This window comes from Peromyscus eremicus, chromosome 10 (assembly GCF_949786415.1).
Source record: "Peromyscus eremicus chromosome 10, PerEre_H2_v1, whole genome shotgun sequence".
NCBI lineage: Eukaryota > Metazoa > Chordata > Mammalia > Rodentia > Cricetidae > Peromyscus > Peromyscus eremicus.
The window spans coordinates 7,618,565-7,641,166 of NC_081426.1; the positions used below are offsets into that span (position 1 = coordinate 7,618,565).

At 48.5% G+C, this 22,602-nt stretch overlaps 2 long non-coding RNA genes across 5 annotated transcripts in view; one reads left to right on the forward strand and one right to left on the reverse strand.

Annotated features, from left to right (window-relative positions):
* The first annotated feature begins 3,315 nt into the window (after positions 1-3,315).
* On the forward strand, positions 3,316-21,311 carry LOC131920828 (uncharacterized). 4 transcript variants are annotated; one of them, XR_009381782.1, is made up of 4 exons: positions 3,316-3,411; positions 11,606-11,845; positions 19,040-19,131; positions 21,181-21,311. It is a non-coding gene; the product is annotated as an uncharacterized LOC131920828 (long non-coding RNA). The 4 variants fall into 4 exon arrangements; XR_009381780.1 differs by lacking the exon at positions 3,316-3,411 and adding an exon at positions 10,034-11,453; XR_009381781.1 differs by lacking the exon at positions 3,316-3,411 and adding an exon at positions 10,034-10,746.
* Positions 14,872-22,602, reverse strand: part of LOC131920829 (uncharacterized) — a 95,462-nt gene continuing 87,731 nt past the window's right edge. Inside the window, exon 4 of the long non-coding RNA XR_009381783.1 lies at positions 14,872-14,980. This is a non-coding gene — a long non-coding RNA (uncharacterized LOC131920829). The remainder of the gene's footprint in view (positions 14,981-22,602) is intronic.

Below are 22,602 nucleotides of genomic sequence, written 5' to 3' on the forward strand. Positions count from 1 at the left end.
CGGAGCCCTGGCTCTCCTGAAACTTGCTATGTGACCAGGCTGGCCTCAAGTTTGTGGTGACCCCTCTGCCTCTGCCTTGGTGCTGGGACCATGCCTGACACAAGTAAAAATTTTAAATGGCACATTTTAATTTCAGAAAAATCGAAAAGCTAAATTAAAAAGTGTAACTACAGTAAATAGTCAGTCTTTTTTAAATCGTTGTTACATTTAGTGCGTGCGTACAGGCATGCATGTATGCATGCAGGTCAGAGGACAACTTTAAGGAGTTGGTTCTCTTCTGTCAGCATGCGGGTCCCAGGGATAGAATTCAAGTCTTCAGGCTTTGCCACAGGCTAAGCCTTCTTGACAGTCTGAATGTGAATAAAATACTGAAATGACAAAAAAAAATTATATTGAGTATGAGGGAGGTCAGCACATGAGTAAAAGCCTCATCTGTGGTAATAAGTAGAAAATTAGAAAATACCTAAAACTGGAAAATGTAGACCAGTATAAGCATGTCATTTAGAAATAGATGAAGCCAAAGGGTACATCTGTAATTCTCACTCAGGAGGCAGAGTCAGGAAGGTCATGAGTTCAAAACCAGCCCAGTCTTCATAGCAAGACCCTGTGACAGAGAGGTATGTAGGCTTGTAAAATAAGTGTATGAATAGAATATTTACTCCTAGTAAATCATAAATTTGTTTTAAACAGTTCTTGGTACACGTAATTTTACCATATATTAAAGATGAAAGTAATCTCGATGCTAATGAGCTAGATATGCTTGCTTATGATCTCCGTATGGAGTTCAGTTTTGAAGCTCGTAAGGTGGCGTAGTGTGTGGAAGCATTTGCTGTACGAGTGTGAGGGCCTGGGGTCAAATCCCACGGACCCACACAACCCCGTGCATGCATTTGAGATGGCTCTAGGATCCTCAGCTGTGCGGTGGAACAGCAACCCCTATTGCGATGAGAAGGCCACATGAGGAGTTTAGGAGGCTCTTGTAGCCACTCTGCCTTGGCCCGGGCCCAGCGCTGCCCTTGCTTGTGGGCTATGACGTATTGTACAAGCTACTTTATCTCTCATGTCTCCGTTGTTCTTGTCTAAAAACGGTGGTTATAATAAAAGACCCTACTTCAAAAAGTAGCCCAGTGAATTAAAGAAGCAATCCAAAAGTTCCTGGCACGTAGTGGAATTCAGCAAATCATTTGGGGACCACGTGAAATGACAGGTCATGTATCATGCATGGCACTTGATCAAGCTGTTGCTCCTTGTCCTGAAGAAATCCATCTCAAGCATCAAGAAACAAGGCAGACGTCTGTCTCCCCAGCCAGGCGGAATAGATTGCACCTCCCATGAAATGCCCTTGCCTTGTGTTATGAGAATTTTCTCTGGGAAGCTGGGGACATGGGGGTGGGGGGGGGGGAACAAGCCAACATCTGCTTCCTCCCCTACTCATGAGGTTCAAACGACAGACAAGTAGAATTCCACCACGGTTTACTCAGGGGGAACCAATGAGTTCAATAGGCTGACTTACAGAGAGCTCATAAGCAAATAAGCAGGTGACTTGAAGACAGCCGTACTGGAATGTGGTGATAGTTTGTTGTACTCTAATAAAGCTTGCCTAAAGATCAGAGGACAGAGCCAGCCACAGAGGTCAGGCGGTGGTGGCACACACCTTTAATTCTAGCACTCGGGAGGCAGAGATCCGTCTGATCTCTGTGAGTTCAAGGCCACCCTAGACTACACAAGATTAATCTAGTCTAAAAGAAACAGAGCCAGGCAGTGGTGGTTCACACCTCTAATCCCAACACTAGGAAGGTTGAGACAGGAAGTGATGTGGCTGTGCGGGCAAGGCATATAAAGTAGAAGAGACAGGAACTGGAGACCTTTTCAGCTGAGGACTCCGGGACACTCAGTCTGCGGATTCGTGGAGTTGGCGAGGTGAGAAGTGGCTGTAGCTTGTTCCTTTGTCTCTCTGATCTTTCAGTATTTACCCCAATATCTGGCTCCGGGTTTTTATTAAGACCATTAAGATTCACGCAGCACTGGAAGGCTTACAGGAAGCGTGGATAACAGCTCTGCTATGGCTGCAGACATGAAACCCCTCTCCCTGGCCCTCCCAGCCCCTCCCCAAAGCCAAATGCAATTGGGGCTGAATTGCAGACAACTGGTTGGTGAGGACCCCATGACTCTCCCCAATCTTCTGTGGACCCCATGGCCCTCCCCAATCTTCTATGGACCCCATGAACCTCCCCAATCTCCTATGAACCCCATGACCCTCCCCAATCTTCTGTGGACCCCATGACCCTCCCCAATCTTCAATGGACCCCATGACCCTCCCCAATCTTCAATGGACCCCATGACCCTCCCCAATCTTCTATGGACCCCATGACCCTCCCCAATCTTCTATGGACCCCATGACCCTCCCCAATCTTCTACTGATCCCATGACTCTCTCCAATCTTCTGTGGACCCCATGACCCTCCCCAATCTTCTACTGATTCCCATGACCCTCCCCAATCTTCTATGGACCCCATGACCCTCCCCAATCTTCTATGAAGGAACATCAATGGTCAACAGGCTGCGACAACCTTTTGCCAAGAGGGCACAGCTGAACTCATGAAGATGTGGCATTCGGCCTGGAGGATAGTCCTCAAAACCTTGTCACAAAGAAAGACCTTCTCAAAACAGCTGCTTTGGTTGTAGGGGGAAAAGTGTAGAACTCATTGAATTCTTCTGAAGTTTCCTGAGCTGTTCTTCAGTCCACACATATATTGCAGCAGATTAAGAGCTTATCAAATCCACCTCTGGCAGTCCAGCACTCTTAATGCAGCCGAGCCAATGCTCAGCCAGGATTTAACTTTCTGCATCATAAACACCTGTATGTTGACACTGATTTCTGATCCAGCTAGATCTGTAAGCAGTTACACTTGAGAAGCATCCCCGGTGTGAAGCTACACCCATACCAGATGCACCTGTATTTTCTTCCTCCCACCTCTCCCCGGCATGGGGCAAGACGGTCTAACCCTGTTTCCAAGTCACTTCCTGCTCAGCTTCATAGCACTTCAAAGAACAAAGTGAGGTTCTTTCCAAATAGATCAGTTTCTTGAAACTCACCAACAAGTCAAACACCAGGAAAGTGGGGATTTCTGAATGCCACCCACTTGGATGGCAACTGGTATTTAGTAGTTTCAGATATTAAGAAAAGAAAAAAAAAATCGACCTTGCTTAGGCAGTATCTAATCTCCCGGAGCACAGGAAATGAAGGCGGTCAAGTCTGATTGGCGGAGGCACTGGGGTTGCACGAAGCAGCCTCTCCCCAGCAGGGCCCACTAGCCTGCCTCCAGACTGCCTCCAGCTGAGCACCCTGAGGGAAAGCACCGCCAAACTCCCTATGAATGCAGCAACCAATCAGCTGCGCCATGGTCACCAGGTGAGGAGGTGGGGAGAAGGGACGGAGGGAAGGGGGGTGTGGTCGGTTTGAGAAGGCTGTGCTGCTGGGGCCAGCCGGATTCAGCAATCACCAAGCTATTCATTCCATAAACGTTTAGCATGGATGTTCTGGAAACTAGATAGTATTGGAAGGTCCAGTTGGAAGGACTGGAAATGTAATCAGAGCTCCACTTTCCAGGGATGGCGGAGGGAAAGAGAGGCACAGAAATGAAGACGAGGTTGCTGCTGTCGGCCACCTGAGGTTGGGGGGAAGGAAATATATCAAATGGGTTTTGAGAGCTTTGGCGGGGGAGATTGGCAAAAAAAAAAAAAAATGCATGAGGAGAAGAGAAGATGATGTGATGTGCGCCTTATACGTTACTGTCATTAAGGAGCTCTGAGAACCCAGAGGAGGCTGGTGGTGTTTAATTAGAGCTGCCTGGCGCCCCCATGTGGCGATATGCAACAGATCAGGAGCCGCGCTGGGCCCAGCCTCGTCCAGATAGATCCCCGTTGGAGGTTCCCAGCCTTGAAAAGGGTTCTGCTGAGGGAACTCTTGGTTCGGGTGAACCCTCACTGCAACCTGCAGCCAAGGGACAGTTCACTTGATTGGCCATTTTGGGAATGAGAGCTGAGCACACATAGACCTGCCACTTTCTCTTTAGATCCTTCTGGCCATGCCCTCAGAGGCTTCTCTGGACTTGCTAGGTGGGCTGGACCACAGAACAAGCCCACTTGTGCCGACTCAAAGTCACAGTCTCCAACTGAGTCTCTCCGTAATTGAGTTTGGATCTTTGCCTCCCACAAACCGAGAGGCAGAAAAGAAAACGATAGAGTACTGACACACGCCGCCAACCCCCGCATCATTAGCATGTGCTCATTTGCTGTACTTTTGCCTCCTTGGCACTCTGCGCAGGTGGCCAGGCCTGTGGCCAGGCCTGTGGCCAGGCCTGTGCTGTCCTTTGCGGAGATGTTTACACACGCTGAAAGCGGAGGCTAGGTGTTCCTGGGGTGGGGGCTGTGAGACGGGGACAAAAAGACTTGCCCCTGGAGCTGAGAGAGAGAAAATATCGGCAAGTCCGCAAGGGCTGGGACCTGGGTGCTCCTGGGTCCCTGCAGCCCTCAAGGGGACCATAGTAGACGCACTCAGGGAGGCTGAGCCAGGGCCGTGAGCGCATTTGGCAGAAAATGCCTTTGCTCTAATCGACGAGGTTATTGACCCGTGACCCTGGACTCAGCTGGAGCAGGGAATGTCTCATCAGCCATCAGTGGAACCAAAGCTCAGTGGATTTGCCTAGCACGTGCTCCCAGGAGGGGCTGGCCTTGGCACACCTCTGGGCAAAGGAGGTGTGATGGTCAATCCTCATGGTCAGCTTGACTGGATTTAGAGTCACCATCGAAACAAACTCTGGAGATTTCACTGGATCTCACTGGACCTCTGGGTGTGCCTGTGAGCTTTGTTACCAGAAAGGAAGACCCACCCTGAATGTGGGTGGCACTACCCAGGGACTGAGTTAGGGGAAAGCTGTGGACCAGCGGTCAATCTCTGCTTCCTGACTGTGGGCAATGCGACCAGCCTCTCCAGCTCCTGCTAGCACGTCTGTCCAGAAGTCAAATCGGCCATCCTTAAGCGGTTTCTTCTCAGATATTTGGTCTCAGCAACAAGGAAAGACACGAATACAGGAGGACATTCAACAATTCCTGGGGTTAACTTCCTGCCACCTCAGTAGAAAGGGGCTCAGTGTCAGACTGAAGTTGACTTACACTCAAGAAGAGCGTTACTTCCTTCACATCGGAGTTGGAAATCTAAAATCCACAGCTGCGGTAATATTTACAAAACAGACTTGCGGGGCTGGGGGGGTGGGGGGGTGGGGGGGTGAGGGTGGGAGTGGTGAGGGGGGCGGTGGAGGGACAGAAGTGAAGCCGAAGATGGTGGGCAGGGCCTGGGCAAACTCAGCCTTAGGAGTAAATGAAAACAGAACACAGTCATCCTGGCGGGAATGAAGACATTCTAAAGAGACACTTGCGCTCTGCAGAATCCCTGTGGCCATCAGCTCCTGAAGTGGTGGTCCCCACAGGACTGGAATCCCCCACTCCCCTAGGAATCCCATGCTTGGCAAAGAAGGCTGAAGGCTGCCTGCCAGAGGAGGCATTCGGTTCCTAGGAAGATATTTCACTGAGTTGTGACAACTTCTCAGACCACCTTGCAGGAGAGACGGAAGCCCAGACAAGGACAGGCAGAACCACACCTCCACTAGAGGCTGCTTAGTCATATGTAACCCCACACTACAGCTAAGTGTAAAGCCTCAGGTCAGGACCCAGAAAACGCACTCTGGAGATCTCACTGGACCTCATTATTTGTCCTCCTCCCAGTGTGGCCACACGGAATGAGGCTCTTTTCTCTGCCTTTCACTATCTCTTGTTTAATTGGCCGATTGAGTGCAGATGACCAAGCCTAGCCCAGGAGAGCTGCAAGGGCCCCGGCTCTGACCCTGCAACTCCAGTCATGGGAGGTGGAAAAGATGAGGTCAAGAAACCAGCCAGAACTAAAGAGAGTCAACAGCACTTAAAGGCTGCAGAGGGTTGGGGCACGGCGAGCCTGCAGCACCCACCTCGTATGTGGGAGGCTCTGAGTTTGATCCTCAGTGCTGCAAAAAGAAAAAGGAAATGCTGCAGAGGTCAACGTAAATAAAAGAGCAGCCACATGACCTGGCATTTAGGTGGTCACTGGTGACTAGTGGAGCAGGCTGTGGAGGTGGAAGCTGGGTAGGGAATAAAGGTCACATTCTCAAGAAGACTGGGGAGGAAGGAGGGAGAGGAGACCTAAGGTCATAGCTCGGGGGGGGGGGGGGATTTATTTTTAAATTAGGAGATTTCTGGACGTGCCTTAAAGCTGAAGAGGGGCCTCAAAGACTGAGTGACGGTAGATGCCTTAGGAGCACATGCACATGTTGAGGGACCAGCTCAGAAGAGGAGCAGCAATATGAGAAGGGGGGCAGAGAATGTGGTGGACGGTTCCCAAGACTTGCATAAGGATCTCCTGGTGTTCCTGTCCCTGTACAGTCCCGAGACAGGATTGCTGACTCACTTCTAACAGAGTATCCCACAAGCCGTGGCATGTTACTTCTGATATTATAGAGACGGGCATCCAGCCTTGGCATCCTGCTGCCCTCTCCTGGATCGCTCCCCCTAAGAGGCAGTTACCATGCCGAAAGACACTTAGACTCACAAGAATGACCTTCAAAAGGGGCTGACTATGGCTCTAACCTGTAGCTTGGCTGCCATCTTAGATCCCGAAGGCAAGGAAGGTACTCCTCTGGAGAGCAGGCTATGCGGGCCAGGTCCTTTAGGTCAGAATCTGATGTCCTGGCAAGATAGCTGATTTGTAATCAATGTTCAGGACATAATAAAGCTGAAGATGCTAAGATCAAAGTAAGCTGAGCAACATGCCTAAAGAAGTCTGGGATCGCTGGGTGGTGGTGGTGCACGCCTTTAATCCCAGCACTCAGGAGGCAGAGGCAGGTGCATCTCTGTGAGTTCGAGGCCAGCCTGTTCTACAGAGTGAGTTCCAGGATAGCCAGGGCTACACAGGGAAAAACTGTCTCAAAGGGGAAAAAAATCATTTTTTTTTTTTTTAAAAAAAAGAAGTCTGGGATCAAAATTCAGGAAGAGTGAGGATTCCACTAAGAGCTTCATGAACTCTGCATCTGACGTAACCTTTCCACGGTTTGGGAAACCTAAGATTTAAGGGATCAGGCACTTGGCCTTGACTTGTATCTGTACTCCTAAGGTCTCAAGCCTAAACTGCATGAATGTGCTCGTGATACCAGATTTCATCTCTAGCCAGACTGACTTCTACACAAAATTATCTCTGGCATCGGAGATGTCTCTATAGACCATACAAGTTCCACATAGCAGAGCAGCCTCCCAGTTTCAAGCCCACATGAGTTATTCTCACGGTTGTCTCCATCCTGGTAAATGGAGATTGTACCATTTAGGACCCAAAATCCCCCCACCCCATCCCCTTAAGCACACATACACACACACACACACACACAGAGCACACGGCATTCCCTGCTGAATCCCCATCATGCACATAAGCAACCACGTACTCCTCTCTTCCAGCATGACCTTTCCTCTGTGTTACAATCCCCTCTCATGCCTGTCCCTTCAGCACTGAGAACAGAGAGATGCTTCTCAAATATAAATCCAGTCATTCCGTTAAAGTCATCAGGCAGGCTCCCATCCTTCATAGTAGACCCATTCCTCCTCACTGTGGCCTATGGGCCCCACAGCCCTGTTGCCCATCAGCCATTGCTCTGACTTAAGTAGCTTTATTAAAGGGTCCTTCACATGGTGGAAAGCTTTCCCACTCAGAGCACACGACGGTGTGGCGCTAGTGTATTCACAGGGCTACAGGGAATTGAAGAACATCTGCATCGTTTCAGAAGGAAACCTCACTCCCCAATCCCACCTGCTTGCCCAGCCCTAAGCAACCCGTTCTCTGCCTGCAGATCTGCCTGCCTTGGGTTTTCTACACAAAGTTCTCTGGCTTTGTCTCCCTCCTCAATACTCTCTCCTTGTGGCCTTGGACGCTCCCAGCATACCCTCCACTCGATCTGTGGCCCTTACTCTCTCCTCCACCTAAAGTCCACTGGCCCAGACCTCTGTGTGGCCACGCCCTCCTCCCTCAGGTTTATGCTGACAGATGGCCTGACTCCCACACAAGACACCTACCTGCCCTGCTGGTCCCCACGGCGCTAGTGTGGGTTTCAAAGTCCGCCAGAGATCATGGAACAGAGTGCGAGCAGGCTAGCACAGGCCGCCTTCTTTCCTGCTGCTCAGATTTGAACCCGGACCTCCTACAAGCCAGTCAAGCACTCTACCACTAACTACACTTCTGAGCAGTGTTTTGTTTTTTTATTTGCCCATGTCCCTTCCTAGCAGTTTGTTGTTGTTGTTGTTGTTTTTGCTTACGTCCCTTCCACTCAAGTGTTGGCTCCAGAGGCAGAGGTTTGAGGATTTTTTTTTCTCTACAGTCATACCTCTGTACAGCACCTGAAATATATGTTGCCAGCATTATCAAATGAATGGCAGAAATGGGATTTGAGCACATGCCTGATAGACTTCAAAAACCCTGTCATTAATTACTAGACTATGGGACCTTCAAGAATAAAAACATATAAAAGGAGGTAGAGGAAGAAAGGGCCCCAAAGTCAGCTCAGTGTGGTGGCTGCTGCGGGGCATGGGTACCCGACACCGAGCTGCCAGACAGGTTGGCTGCTGGAGCTGAGGGCACAGCGTCTGTAGAGTTTGCCCTGACTTGAGAGCCACTGCCTGGTTCCAGGGCAGCCTCCATCTGACAGTCTATGCAGGGACAAGAATGGCCATGCACTCCCTTTCCAAGGGGCCGTGCTGGCTCCAGGGTGCCTGCCACTACCACTGGGAGCTGCCTTTGAGACAGACAACCTATGAGTTTGGCTCCTCCTGCCTATCCCATGTCCCTCCTGCAGGGTGTTGTAGAATATTAGTTTAATGTGTGACGTTTGATTATACTGTGGAACATTTGATTAATGATGCAAAGATGTGTTGCTTTACTTTATGCTGCATTTGTTTAACTCTGTGAAGCTGTGTTACTGTGCCTGTCTAAAACACCTGATGCCCTAATAAAGAGCTGAACGGCCAATAGCAAGGCAGGAGAAAGGATAGGCGTGCTTGGCAGGCAGAGAGAATAAATAGAAGGAGAAATCTGGGAGGAAAAAAAGAAAGAGCAAGAGAACAAGGAGAGGAGGATGCTAGGGACCAGCCACCCAGCTACCCAGCCAGCCAGGGAGTAAAAATGAAAGTAAGTATATACAGAAGTAAGAAAAGGAAAAAGTCCAGAGGCAAAAGGTAGATGAGATAACTTAAAGTTAAGAAAAGCTGGCTAGAAATAAGCCAAGCTAAAGCTAGGCATTTATAATGAAGAATAAGCCTCCATCTGTGATTTATTTGGGAGCTGGGTGGTGGGCCCCCCAAAAGAGCAAAAACTCTCACCTTGAGCCGTCAGTCCCCAGTGAAGATTCTATGCATGGACCTCTGGAGAGTGACATGGGGGTTCAGAATAACACACCCATGGCTTTCCACAAAGAAAGAAGGATCTTTAGGGAAACTAGAAACAGGACAAAAAAGCTAGATCCCCAAACGCTACACCAGATGACCAGTGCTGTGTGACCTGGGAACAAAGGTTAAGAACGTGGTTTTCAGGGCCCACACCTGCCCCAGGTGGAAACAGCTTCATGTCGTGGCCCAAATACTCCAGCTCGGGCTCCCTGTCTAAGCATGAGCAACCCATGAGTCATCGGGAGCTCCATCAGATTTTCCTCTCCACACCGCACCCTACCCCAAGGACAGTGTTCCTTCCACATCCCTCAGAGCCGGGCTCTGAGGAGGAAGAACAGACAGACAATGAACAAAACAAGAAATGACAGCCCCATGGGGGCAGTAGTATCCTTGCCTGAAGTCTGGAGAAGTACAGGCACGATTATTAAAACTGCTTTTGGGGTTGGGGATTTAGCTCAGTGGTAGAGCGCTTGCCTAGCAAGTGCAAGGCCCTGGGTTCGATCCTCAGCTAAAAAAACAAAAAAAAACAAAACAAAACTGCTTTTATTCCAGTCTGTCACTTAAGTATTAAGTGACAAGGTGGCACCCTCCCCTGTAGGAACAGCTTGAGGGCAGGTGTCAGCTGCAGAAGTAAAGCCAGTGTGCTCACATAGGGAGACTTTGCACTATGCTTTGTTCTGATTATGTTATAAATACTCACCAATTTAGGGACCATTATCAACCCTCCCACTTTTCAGCAAAGGAGACCGGCAGGGGGAGCTGAGAAGGGACAAGAGACTGGCTGGGGTCGCTGGTTATAAGCAGGTTTCGTCAGAGTGCCACACTGCCCATGTGTGTAATTTAGGGCAGTACCTACTCTGGGGCCCTTGTCACAGCTCACCACTTACTACTCAGGAGCGGGAAGGGGGGTTGGGGGGCATCGGAAGCCCGGGCTAAGAGAACACGGGTTAGGGCTGCAGGCTTCCTCTCGAAGCCCCCTTCTTCCTGCCTGTGTCCCCCCTGACTGGCCTCCTGGTATCTGTTCTCTCTTTGGTGCATTCATTCTTTCCAGATTTTTTTTTCAGCTCTCTTTCCACTTGTCACAAGGGAATGTCTGCTGGGGCGGAAACATCGCACATGAGCTGAAGGAGAACACGCGGCGTGAGGCGCCCAGCAAGCCTCCAGTGTGGTGGCTGTCTTGTGGTTCCTGAGTTTCCTCCAAGGGAGATCTGATCTGTCGTAGCGCCCCGGCAGGGTTGGTGGAGACATTCATCACTTCCTCCCTCAACAAAAGTTGAGAAGAGATACTCTTTTCCTCTCCTGGGCCATTAGGTCCCTGTGCTGACTCCAAACAAGGGCTCCCTGGCTTCTTTCTGAGTCCCTGTCCCAGCCCCGTGGGCCACCCTGGCCATCACACAGGGTGTAGCTGCCTTGTTCTCTCCAAGCTCTCTTTCCTAGTCTCCGCTGACCGTGCTGTGCTGGAGGTGGTGACCGTATCCCCGAGAGACCCGTTCTGGAAGCGTGGTCCTCATCCGTGTCGGCATGTTAGGGAGTGCTGGAGCTCCACAGAAGCCCACCGCCTAGTGGGAAGGAATTGGCCACTGAGGGCACTGCCCCTCACGTAGTGTTGCCAAGAGCCGGGGAGCCTCATCCTCGTGCTCTCTGGCTTCCATCTTGCCACACGATTTCTCCCTTTCTCGGATGTTCCTGGTGTTGCTCCCTTCGCTGTCGTGTGATGGATGTGTCCAGGAGCAGGGGCCGGCAGAGCCGTGTCATGGTGATTGGATTTTCAGCCTCCCAAACCAAACCGTAGAGTCCTCACCTCGGCTGTTTGGTTACCGTAGTCAAGGAATCTGTGTGCTCTGTGAAGGTTGGAGAAAGGGGTCTTTAAGATAAACAGTTTTAATCTCCGAAATTGAGTGTTACAGCTCCGGCCACCCCTAAGTCGCTGTGAAGAGGAAGGTAGAGAATCCCATGTGGACCCTAAAGCTGTTATCAGCTGTGTGACACTGGGTAAGGGGATAACGCTGGTCCTCAGTTTCTGTTTACCTATCAGCTGTGTGACACTGGGTAAGGGGATAACGCTGGTCCTCAGTTTCTGTTTACCTTCACAGGACCGTTACAGCGCTAAGGGAGGGAAGGGCGGAAGGACCTGGTAATGCCTGGAGGAGGAAGGACAGTCTCTTCTACCCTCGGAAGCTTTCCTGTGAACTGGACTGGTAAAAGCTAGAACAACAGGAGCCGTCCGGGCTGAGGGCTCAGGTGCACGTCAGGGCCTGGATTACACAGCATCTCAACAGAAACAGCACCTCTGGGTTTCCTCACACCATGAGCCAGAATTAACCCTTTCTGCTGTAAGTGGCTTGTGTCGGGGTGCTTTGTCACAGCACCACTGAAAGTTTAACTACTACAAGACTTAGGGGGAAACAAGTCGGGCCCCGAGGGAGGCGGGGCTGCTGGGTAAGCTGTATTTGGTGGTCTGGTCTTTCTTTCTACTCAAGGCTCTGTTTGCCTCTAGTGATTGACTTCTCCTTCTTTGTAGGAAGGTGAGGGGGCATCTTTAAAAACTGCATCGGGGTAAAGAAGATGAGGTAGAGAGCTTCCCTTATGCTTCTCCTTAGTTCCCTGTGTACCACAGTGACAGGCTCATCCCAGGAGTCCGTCACACAGGCAAGGAGCTTGCGAAGTGTGGTGCTCTCCAGTCTTTGCTGAATTTCAGTTCTCTGTACTAGTACAACATATTACATCTTAACTGGGCAGCTTGTCCATGCCTCACACTGTACCAGGGACCAGGGCTGAGGGGCTGGACAAGATGTAGACATTTACAGGATGAGGTGAGTACAAAGATAAATAGTGTCACACTCCTCCAGTCTCAGGTCTCGGGGAAGATTTTCCAGAGCTTGCCTGAGCTGAGCTTATGGGAAACAGGAAATTGCAGAAAGAAAAGTTACAAAGTAAAGAGCTGAGCTGAGGTCAAGATCTGGCTGTGTAGACTTTCTGGGTTCTTGTTCATGGTGTTAATTCAAAATCCAAACTATTTTGTAGTGAGAGATTGGCCACGAATTAGGTACCATGTCAGATACTGCAAGAGGTCCAAAGACAGTTAGAACAGGCCCCAGCTCTCCAGAGCAGCAGACTAATGAAAGCAGGGTGTGGGGACTACGCATGTGCTTTGTACCTACGCCCTGTTGCCAGCCACTTCTACTCAGAAGGATGAGGTCCTGGGGTCCAGAATCTACTCATTGCCCTAGAACCTGGCAACAATATGTGATTATGAAGGGGACCAGCCAGTATGACTGACCAAATCCAACCACACGGCACTTCAGAACTGTGCTTCTGGAAAGGCAGTTTCCAGGGAACATTTCACAAGACAGGAAGATCAGCAACATTTCTTTTTCTGGCTGTCTCAGGCAGGATCCAAAGGCCATCCATGTCACTTTGTCACAAAGTCAACCTTTTCAAGGAGACTTACATTGCTTCAAGGTATAGACTGTCTCTGAAAGTAGAAGAGGAGGCCCACGCTCAGCAGCGTGTTGATAAATGTTTGACCTCATCTCTCCCAGGAGAAATAAAAATCCCTGACGTAACAGTTGCTGATTTTCTCGGCATATATTCTTCCTCCCAACCAGTGTGACAGCACTGACTTTTGAACTGGAGAGAGATGTGCACAGTGAGCTCTTGAGAGCTAAAAGGATCCTGCTCCAACACACCTGAGTCTGTTGGACCCTGAAAAATAACTTCCTGTAATGGTCTACACAAGTCACCACAGTGGTGAATGACAGCCTTTCTTAGGTTGGAAACACCTGTGGGAATAAGTTAGGTGCAAACAGAGACCAGACTCTGTGACTCTTCGAACCAGGCCACCTTCCACTGGGTCTCATCCTTTCTCTGCCCACTGACCTCATACCCGTCCTGCTATGCTCAACCAGAACCACTTCCTCCATTGCCCTATAGGTCAACCCCCACACACACTCCTACCTGCACTATGAATTCTCAGGACCCCACCCACCTCTCCTTCCTGGCCCCATCACTGTGACTATTTCATGCTGGGGTGATCATTTCTCTATGTCTTCCTCTAGACTATCAATTAAATCAGGCGGCGGTGGTGCACACCTTTAATCCCAGCATGTACAGCGGATCTCTGTAAGTTCATGGTCAGCCTGGTCTACAGAATGAGTTCCAGGACAGCCAGGGCTACACAGAGAAACCCAGTTTTGAAAAATCCAAAAACAAAAAGAAAAGATTATCAACTCCCTGAGTTCAGAATATCCTTATGGGACAATGAGGTGCTTGGTGTCAAATAAATGAACTAAGAGACAGAACAAAGCCTGGCATCAGCCTTTAAGATGCTTTCTCTCCCTTTACCTCACTCGATGCACCAGCTGGCTACTAATTGACCTTTGCCTAGAGTTAGCCACGGGTTATCATCCAGCAGAGAAGAAAGCCTTCCAGCTCTGAGGAGGAGGCTCTCTACCATGGGCCACCACTCGCTTTCTATGGTGCATAAAAGATAAATATCACCCTTCTACCTAGATGTTCTGCTATCTTTGGTGAAGAAATAAGAACCTCTTCCTCGCCAGGCAGTGGTGGCGCACGCCTTTAATCCCAGCACTCGGGAGGCAGAGGCAGGCGGATCCCTATGAGTTCGAGGCCAGCCTGGTCTACAGAGTGAGTCCCAGGAAAGGCGCAAAGCTACACAGAGAAACCCTGTCTCGAAAAACCAAAAAAAAAAAAAAAGAACCTCTTCCTCAAGGCCTATGATACAGGGACAGAACTCTGACTGATTTTAGCCCTCACCCACCTGCAGCTCATGATCTTCACACAAACTGGACAAGTGCTTACAGCAACCCTACTGGCTTTATGCCAGCCTTGCCAGGGTCCAGAGTTTTAGGCAGAAGGGAACAGCAGTACAAAGCCTCTGAGGCAGAACTGAGTTTGGGTTTGAGAAATAGGTGGCTAGTGTATAGCCTGGGCTACAACATGAGTCCCAGACTAGCATGAGTTACAGTATAAGATCCTGTCTCAAAAAGAAAAAAAGAAAGAAAGGAAGGAAGGAAGGAAGGAAGGAAGAAAAGAAACTAGTGAGAGAGATTAATGTGAAATCACAGTAAAGACAGGTGTAACCGAGAGAGGTTCTGAGAGTCTACAGTGGGGGAAGAGATGACTGGAATCGAGGCACTGAAAACGGTGTGTGAGAAGGCTAAGCGGCAGGGGAGAACATGGCTAAGTTTTGGGGGGGACAAGAAGCAGTGATTGAGAAGACGAGGGGAGTGGTTGATAGGTTGGAGGGGCAGGAAGAGGCCGTCCTATGTGTTAGGAATTGTGATCAGCCAGTACGCGTCAGAAGGAATAAGACACAAGTTTTAAGTTCTCACCTGAAGTTCTGTAGACAGGAAAAGGAACCTCTCTCCCAGCTCTGTCACCTGCACCCTCTGTCACTCTCACGCTAGCTGCTTCTTGGGACTCTTCCCGCGGTCTCAGGACGATCACTGTAGGATTGTTCGTCAGGTCCACATGCCAGGCAGAAGGAAGAGCAAAGAGACAGAGATGGAAAAACTCTTTGAGTCAGCCGTTTTCTCAAGGACTTTCCCAGAAGCTCAGCTGAATAACTTCTGTTTACATCTTTTTGTCCATGGCTGCAAGGGAAGCTAGGAAATGGAGTCTCTTCTGTGGCCACATCTAACATGGGCACTCTGATCCAAGAAGAACATTTCAAATGTGTTTGAGATAACCGAGAATATCCTGATGTGGTGGCTTCTGCCTGTAATCACAACATTCAGCAGGCTGAAGCAAGAGGACCATGCACTAGTTTGGGGTCAGCCTCGACTACAGAGTGAGTTCTGAGCCAGCTGGGCTATAGCATGAGACACTGCCAATCCCCCTTGGAACTCCCCCTCCCCAAGGTAACAAGAACAGGTTACAGGTAGGCATTTCCACTTTGAGAGATTGAGAAAAGCCTGTATTGAAGGATAAATGTGGGAACTCTCAAGACGGAGGTAATGGGTGAAGCTGTAAATATAAACAAGGAATTAACTCCAGGATGGGGACCGAGCTGACCGTAGAGACAGCAAAGGGAGGGGGGGGACTAGGGAGGTGAGATACTGGGATATCGTCATCCTAGAGAGAGAGATTCTCGTTATGTGAGCCTTCCAGCAAAGGAAGTTTCTGTCTAAGTCATTTTGAATTTTACATACAGCCAACCATACTATGAAGTTCACAACCACATATTCAACCAAGCTCAGATCAAAAGTGTTTGAGAAAATTAGCTCATATTAGATATGTGCAGATTTCTTTCTTGTCATTTCTCCCTAAATAATATGGAATAGCAACCATTTATATGACACATCTTGTAAGTCACAAAGATGATGTAATATATGGAAAGATATGCAGAGTATAAATATTGCATCACTGTATATAAAAGCCTTGACCATCCATAGATTTTGGAGTGTAGGAAGTAACATCATCCATTGTGCTTTGTGAAGAACAGAAACTACCTCCTGGTTGTAGATAAAGATCACTCTTTACAGTAAGTTGATGGCCCACTTTTGGGAGTCCTAAATGTGATCTCTGAAGGTCAGACTTTGTGTCTTCCTACTGGGTGGTTCCTAGCAGACTCCACTGTTGAATGAATCTGTGGAATGAGAACCAGAGTAGGCTCGTTCAGGCAGCACTCATGAAGTCCAGAGTAGGCTCGTTCAGGCAGCACTCATGAAGTCAGCTGCCCGTCCAGGTGGGGTTGTTTAACATTCACCTCCTTTCTTCTCAACCCCCTTCAATGACTCTTTTAATGACCCCCAGTCAGAAGCACATCACGGGCGTCCCAGCTACTCTTATAAGTAGACCAGTGGCAAGAGAGAGACAAGAATAAAGGCTCCTTGCTAAGTGCTCAGTTTCTGACCACAATTTGTTCCTAAAGGGCAGTAACAACCTACTTCCAGCTGAAAAAGGACTAATCATTTTATAACTGACATTCCTGAATTTTCATGGTAGTGAGTCATACACAGAAATTTAACAAGCTGTATTATTAACCCACCTCTCTGTCCAAGAGGAATCAGTGGAAGGATTTTGAAGTGTTAGGGAAAGGGTTGATGAACTATTGGTCATTCTTCGGCAGCAGGATGGGAAAGTGAGTAGAGAGAGCTATCTGATAAACACTATCCAATTTCGCAAGAGCCGGGCGGTGGTGGCGCACGCCTTTAATCCCAGCACTCGGGAGGCAGAGCCAGGCGGATCTCTGTGAGTTCAAGGCCAGCCTGGGCTACCAAGTGAGTTCCAGGAGAGGCGCAAAGCTACACAGAGAAACCCTGTCTCAAAAAACAAAAAACAAAAACAAACAAACAAAAAAAATTTCCGCAAGAATAAGAAACACAAGCCCGGGATGTTAGTGTCTGAGGGGACCCTGGACTCAGCCTCCTGCCGGCAGAGGGCAATTGCACTTAAGTACATCTTCAAATGACTTAATATAATGTAAATACAATGTGAATAGTTATTATGTACTGTTCAGCCAATAATGACAACAAAAATGTCTGTACATGTTCAGTACAGCTGCAATATATGTCCAAATATTTTTGACCTACAATGGGTTGAATCCACACACATAGAGGGCCAAGTTAGCCAATCTGTACTTGAGTACTCTCTAAACAATCAACTCTACTAGTGTTGGGTACAAACACAGAAAGTAACTCTCCATCCATGTTACCACAGGATGGTTTGGAAATGGCCTTTTGGTTCCAGCCAGCCTCAGCAGTTAAGGTCCCAACAAAGGAAAATGAGCTTATGATTGAGGAAGAGCAACGCACTGTCTTTCTCAAATTCAAACATTTTTCTAGAAAGAATCCATTGTTTCTCAGTGACTTAAGGTTTCACCTAACTGGGGGAAATTACCCGAGAGAACATGTGGTAATGAGAAGTCACCAGCATGTCCCATGCTTGAGTAAACTGTCTACACACTTCATCACTCTGAAGTCTTTGCTCGAAGCTTTTATAGTCCTAAAGCTTCCCCTAAGACACATATGTCGACGGGGTGTGACTCTATCTTATATCTAAGGCAGTCCCTGACTTAGAGCAAACTTGGCTTCTCTCAAGAAGCCTGTGACTCCTTGAGTCAACTCAGTGATTTCACTTAGGTCACCGGTAATTGAAAGTGGGGGAGCTTCTCATGTGGCGCTCTTGAGAGCTAAGTCATTCCCGATAGAAAAGAAAGTGTTTAGTGATTCACAGAAACCTTTTCAGGCAAAAAAGATGCCTGAGTATATATGACTGGTTGGTCCCTTCTAGGCTATTTGTTCTTCTTGATGGGGCGTAGACTGGACCCTCCAAAATGTCTCCCTCCATGCCACCTTGACAGTTAATGGTGCTCAAAACTTGGTGCTACCTGCTCCTGCATTTGAATGACTGTTCCTCTGAAAAGAGCAGTAGTCTTGCCAAAGTCTGATTCTTAGAAGACAGCAGGAGAGGGATAAGAGGTCTCCTGGGTTTGGCATCTCCACTCAGGCTTCCCACGAACTATTAAATCAGTGCTTCCATATACTCTTGGGGGCACCAAACACTTCGGGGAGGGAATTTTGGAAAGACACGATGGCAGACAATATTGTGTCCATTATGGGCACAGGTCGAGATGGACCCTACTCTGTAGTAGCTGAGTAGCAATTAATCAACTGAGTATTTATAATTTACTATTATCTATAGTCTACTAACATAGAATATGGTGATTCTTTACTAATTATCTACGTTACTGAACCTCTTGGTACCTCAGTTGCCATATCTCTAAATGGGGATGATAATGGCCTCCACAGAGGGTTGGCGACATAGTTCAGATGTAGCACCTGTGTGGCATACACAAAGCCCCGGATTTGATTCCCAAAACAGAAGAAAATGGCACTAATTTTATGTAACTAAAGTACTCATTATGACGTTAACCCCTCTCCATTCTCTTCCTCTGATTCCCCACCCCGGACCTAAGCCTTCTCTGGTGTGGAACAACCCCTCCCTGAATCACGACCCCTCTTCCTTCCTCTGACACACTTGGATTTCCCCTTAAGAGATACTTTTTCTAGAAACCATCTCTGTCCAGTTGCCCCAAGAGAAAGATCTGTACCCTGCTCCTACCACACCTTAGTTTGTCTTACGCGGCTCCTATCACACAAAAGTTAAAGTATCAGAGTAAACAGCACTTCCTGAGCATAGAGCTGTCTCTTGTCCAGTCACAGGGCACACAGTTTTGTTAAACAGTGGTCAAGTTAAGGAATGGGTTGATGAGTTAGAGACATAAGCTTACTGATTCCAACTGGTGGAAATCCCTTCAACCGTATCAGTGGGAAGGGTATGCAAATGCACTTGCCCCCACAAAGGGTCTTTGCCTTTAGAAACAGATACAAAGCCCAGCTGTTACACACTTCCCTTTTAAAAAGTAATGTCACTTAATGCCAACAGCTGAAAAACTGCTTGTTTTGTTAAACTTCATTTTCTATATACATAGTAGCAACTTGTATCAGGATAACAATACCAAGAAGTTTCTTTAGGTACCTTTTTTTTTTCTTTTGCTTTAGCTGAGGACAAACAGGAAGGAAAAACAGGAATTGAATCCCCTAGCTCGTAGTCATGTGCTTCTGTTTCTCAGAGACTCGGTTACAGTGAAGAGGTAAGTGACATTTAGATATGAAGTTAGTGACTTCGAATCTCAGTCCCCAGTGAAATAGGGTATTTCCATGAGGTGATCACTGATCTAAATATGTCAACAATGTGTCGTCATTCTGCTGAACAGAGCTCCACTACAAAGGAATTTCCCTAGGAGTCCTGGCTCAGCCATTTTCCTGCCCCCTGAGTGGTGCTTAGTGCCCGGTATTGGTGAGATGCTCACAATTGTCTGTTCTCTGCAAGGGATGGCCCAAGGCATAATGAGAGACGTGCTGTCCATCCATAGGGTCAGGGCACCCAAGGCACATGGACAAACCGCATCAGAGGCATAGAGTTACGTACGAGAGCTGGACCACATTCACGGAGGATGACTGGACAGACCAAGAGCAAGCAAGAGAGGGCAAGAGGTGGGCGGAGTGAAACGCTCTTCTTTGGGACAGTGAAGTTAGGAAACTGAGGCAGGAGAACATTGGTGGACCAGGGTAGAGCGAATCCTTGTGTAGGAAGAGAAGCAGCGAAGTTAATGGGGTGAGGTGCTAGTGTAGAAAACAGGATCAGGAGAGTGTAGACAGGTCTCAGGAGAAGGAGAGACGGTCCGGTCGGGAGTTCCTGCTGGAAACAAACGCCCACGCTGTGACTGGGAGGGAGTTAGAAGGCTGGCGACACCCTGGCTTCACCGTCTGCAAAGCACAGTGAATGGTACTGGCCTAGAAAAAGAAGCAGATTCATCCCACCAGCCTGGAGCTTGTGGCTACAGCATCGTGGATGGCGACGAGAATTACTCTTGTCACTCAGGAAAGTAGAAGACAAGGGGATCTAAAGAAAGGGAATGGGGAGAAGCTGGTGTGGGGGCCTGAAGGACAGGGGACCAAGGGGCCATGAGGGAAAGAACCCTAAGGTCCCCTCGAGGGAACGCTAAGAGCAACGAGGGAACAGGGAGGGCCGGAGAGCAAGGACTGGGGCCGCGCAGTCACCCCGGACCACACCTAGGCCTTGGCAGCCTGGAGGTGCGATCCCAGATGTCTGAGAGTGGGGCCCACAGTTGTGGTAACAGCTTGCCAGTGTTCACATTTCTGAAGGAGGCGGTTGATGGCTTTAACTGCAGAGATGCTGATCTAGAACCCCGTTTGTTACATTCACTGCCAAGCACGGGGGCATATCACTCTTGAAGGAAGAGCCAGTGTGTGACAAACGATGGTTTATACAGGATTCTGACTGCAGAATGCCTTGAGATCGTCACCACACCCTATCTGCTGATCATTTCACTTGACGACCTGGGTGGTCAGTGGATCTGCAGCGAAAAGAAGTGCCTTAGAGCAGGGGTGCTCAACCTCGGTGCTTCGGCACAGAGGCCAGATGATTATTTGCTGTAAGGGCCAGTCCTGTATATAATGGGGTGTTTAACAGCATCTCTGGTCTTTAGACACAACATGCCAATAGCAGCCCTATCACTCTCCTCCGGTTGTGACTCGACATTGCCAAGTGTCCCCCGAGTAAAATCGCCCCTAAGTGAGAGTCACTAACCTGGAAGGACAATGATATCCCTGATGAGAAGCGGACTGGTGTTCACATTTCATCAGTACTCTACACCCAACTGTGACCGTATCCCCTCCCTTAGCTCTCCCAGGACCCGCTCCCTCATTACCAAACCCCACAGCTGTGTCACCTCATCCAGCAAGGCAGAGCTAAAAGACTGCAAAAAGGAAATCTTGAAAACACTGCTGCAGAGATGGAGAGGCGTCTCATCCAAGAGCAGCCCCCAGTTCGTGTTGCCTAAAATCCCCGACGCTTGGGATTAGTAGTTCCGATGACTACTAATGCAAAAGTGTGAACTACCAAGGTCCCGTTGGGCTGGGGCTAAGTGAGGGTCAGTTTCCCTGCAGTCCTTCTGATATTCCTCCTGTGATCCTGATTCTCAGTGCATTTGTCTCCCATACCAGACCCCTCCCTCCTAGCACACTAAGCTGGATAATCCTCCAGATGGCACCCAACCCAAGTGTGGTCTTCTCTTGTGGGCAGCTCCTTAAGACCAGCTTGTTCCTTTTTCCCACAGCCTGTTGAAGATGAAACCAGACCGCCTTCTGAAAAAGAGGTGAAAGCTGGCCTGAGACTATAAAAGAAACCTTTGTTCAGACCATTTGGAAAATGAAATTGTTGTAGTTATTAAAATAGCCTTTCTTCAAATTCTTGTGACTTACTAAAAATGACCATTAACATACTCTGCTCGTTCCATTTTGGTTTTGGTCAGAGTTTTTCTGAACTAAGTTTCACTGAGAATGTCACTTTGGTGACATTTCTCCCTTACTTCCTTTTTTTTTTTTTTCCTCTCTGATGCCTTCTGGACTGAGGCTAAGGGATGTGTCATTCTTGACACAACAGCTTCTCTTTTTGACAGAATCAGTTAAGGCTCCATGACTGAATTCATGGTAATCAATCATGGATTCCTTTCAAAGCACTCTAATCATTAATGTGTCAGATTCTGTTGTGAGTGTCACATGTACAAGACTTCGCTGGCGAAACAACAGTAGGTAAGATCCTCTCTTCATCCCCAGGAGGCTCTTACTCTGGAAGGAAAGACACACTCACACATCTAAATAACAACAAGAACCACCACAATGGTAATGATCATAGTCCGAGTATTACTGTGTCACTACATTGCAAGCCCTGGACCACCGTGAACTCACAATGCCTGGGGCAGTGTTTCCTGGAATGGCAGATAACATACACTGTCATCCAAGGTCATCTGAACCATCCAGGATGGGCACAGCCAAGGTTTCACAAGCAGAGAGCATCTGGGCTGAGCCTTTGGGATCACTATGCTTCATCTAGGCTAAGAGAGTCACAGTACATGTACTGACCTCTTTATTTTGTTTTGGTGCTTGCGCGCATGCGCGCACACACACACATGCACATGTGTAGGTCAGAAGACAGTTTTCAGGAGTCAGTTCTCTCCTTCCACCTTGCTTTTAAGCGTGGTCTCTCTTGTTTCTGCCAAGCTACATGTTCCACGCCAGCTGGCCTAAGATCTAGGTCATTCTCCTGTCTCCATCTCCAATCTTGCTGTAAGAGTGTTGGGATTAAAGATTTACACCACAGCATCCAGTTTGGGGTTTGTTTTGTTTTGTTTTTTGTTTGTTTGTGTTTTGGTAACATGGATTCCAGGGATCAAACCTAGGTCTTTAGGCTTATACACATGGCAAGAGCCTTTACCCACAGAGCCTCTCTCCCGTCCCTCATATATTGACTTCTTATTGGCTGATCGGGTCCAGGACCTGGTCTTGGCAAACTGAGTATCTCAAGCTAAAGGGATTTGAGAAAATAACAGAAGCAGGTAGGTCACTCCTGTCCTGAAGTACTTCCTAGACCCTCAACATAGTGGTGCCTCCCCACACCCAAAGGAAGGAAACCGTCTCATTTTGCAGATGCAAGTAAAGAATCTAGACACACATACGCTGTTAAGTTCCCTCAGTTTACT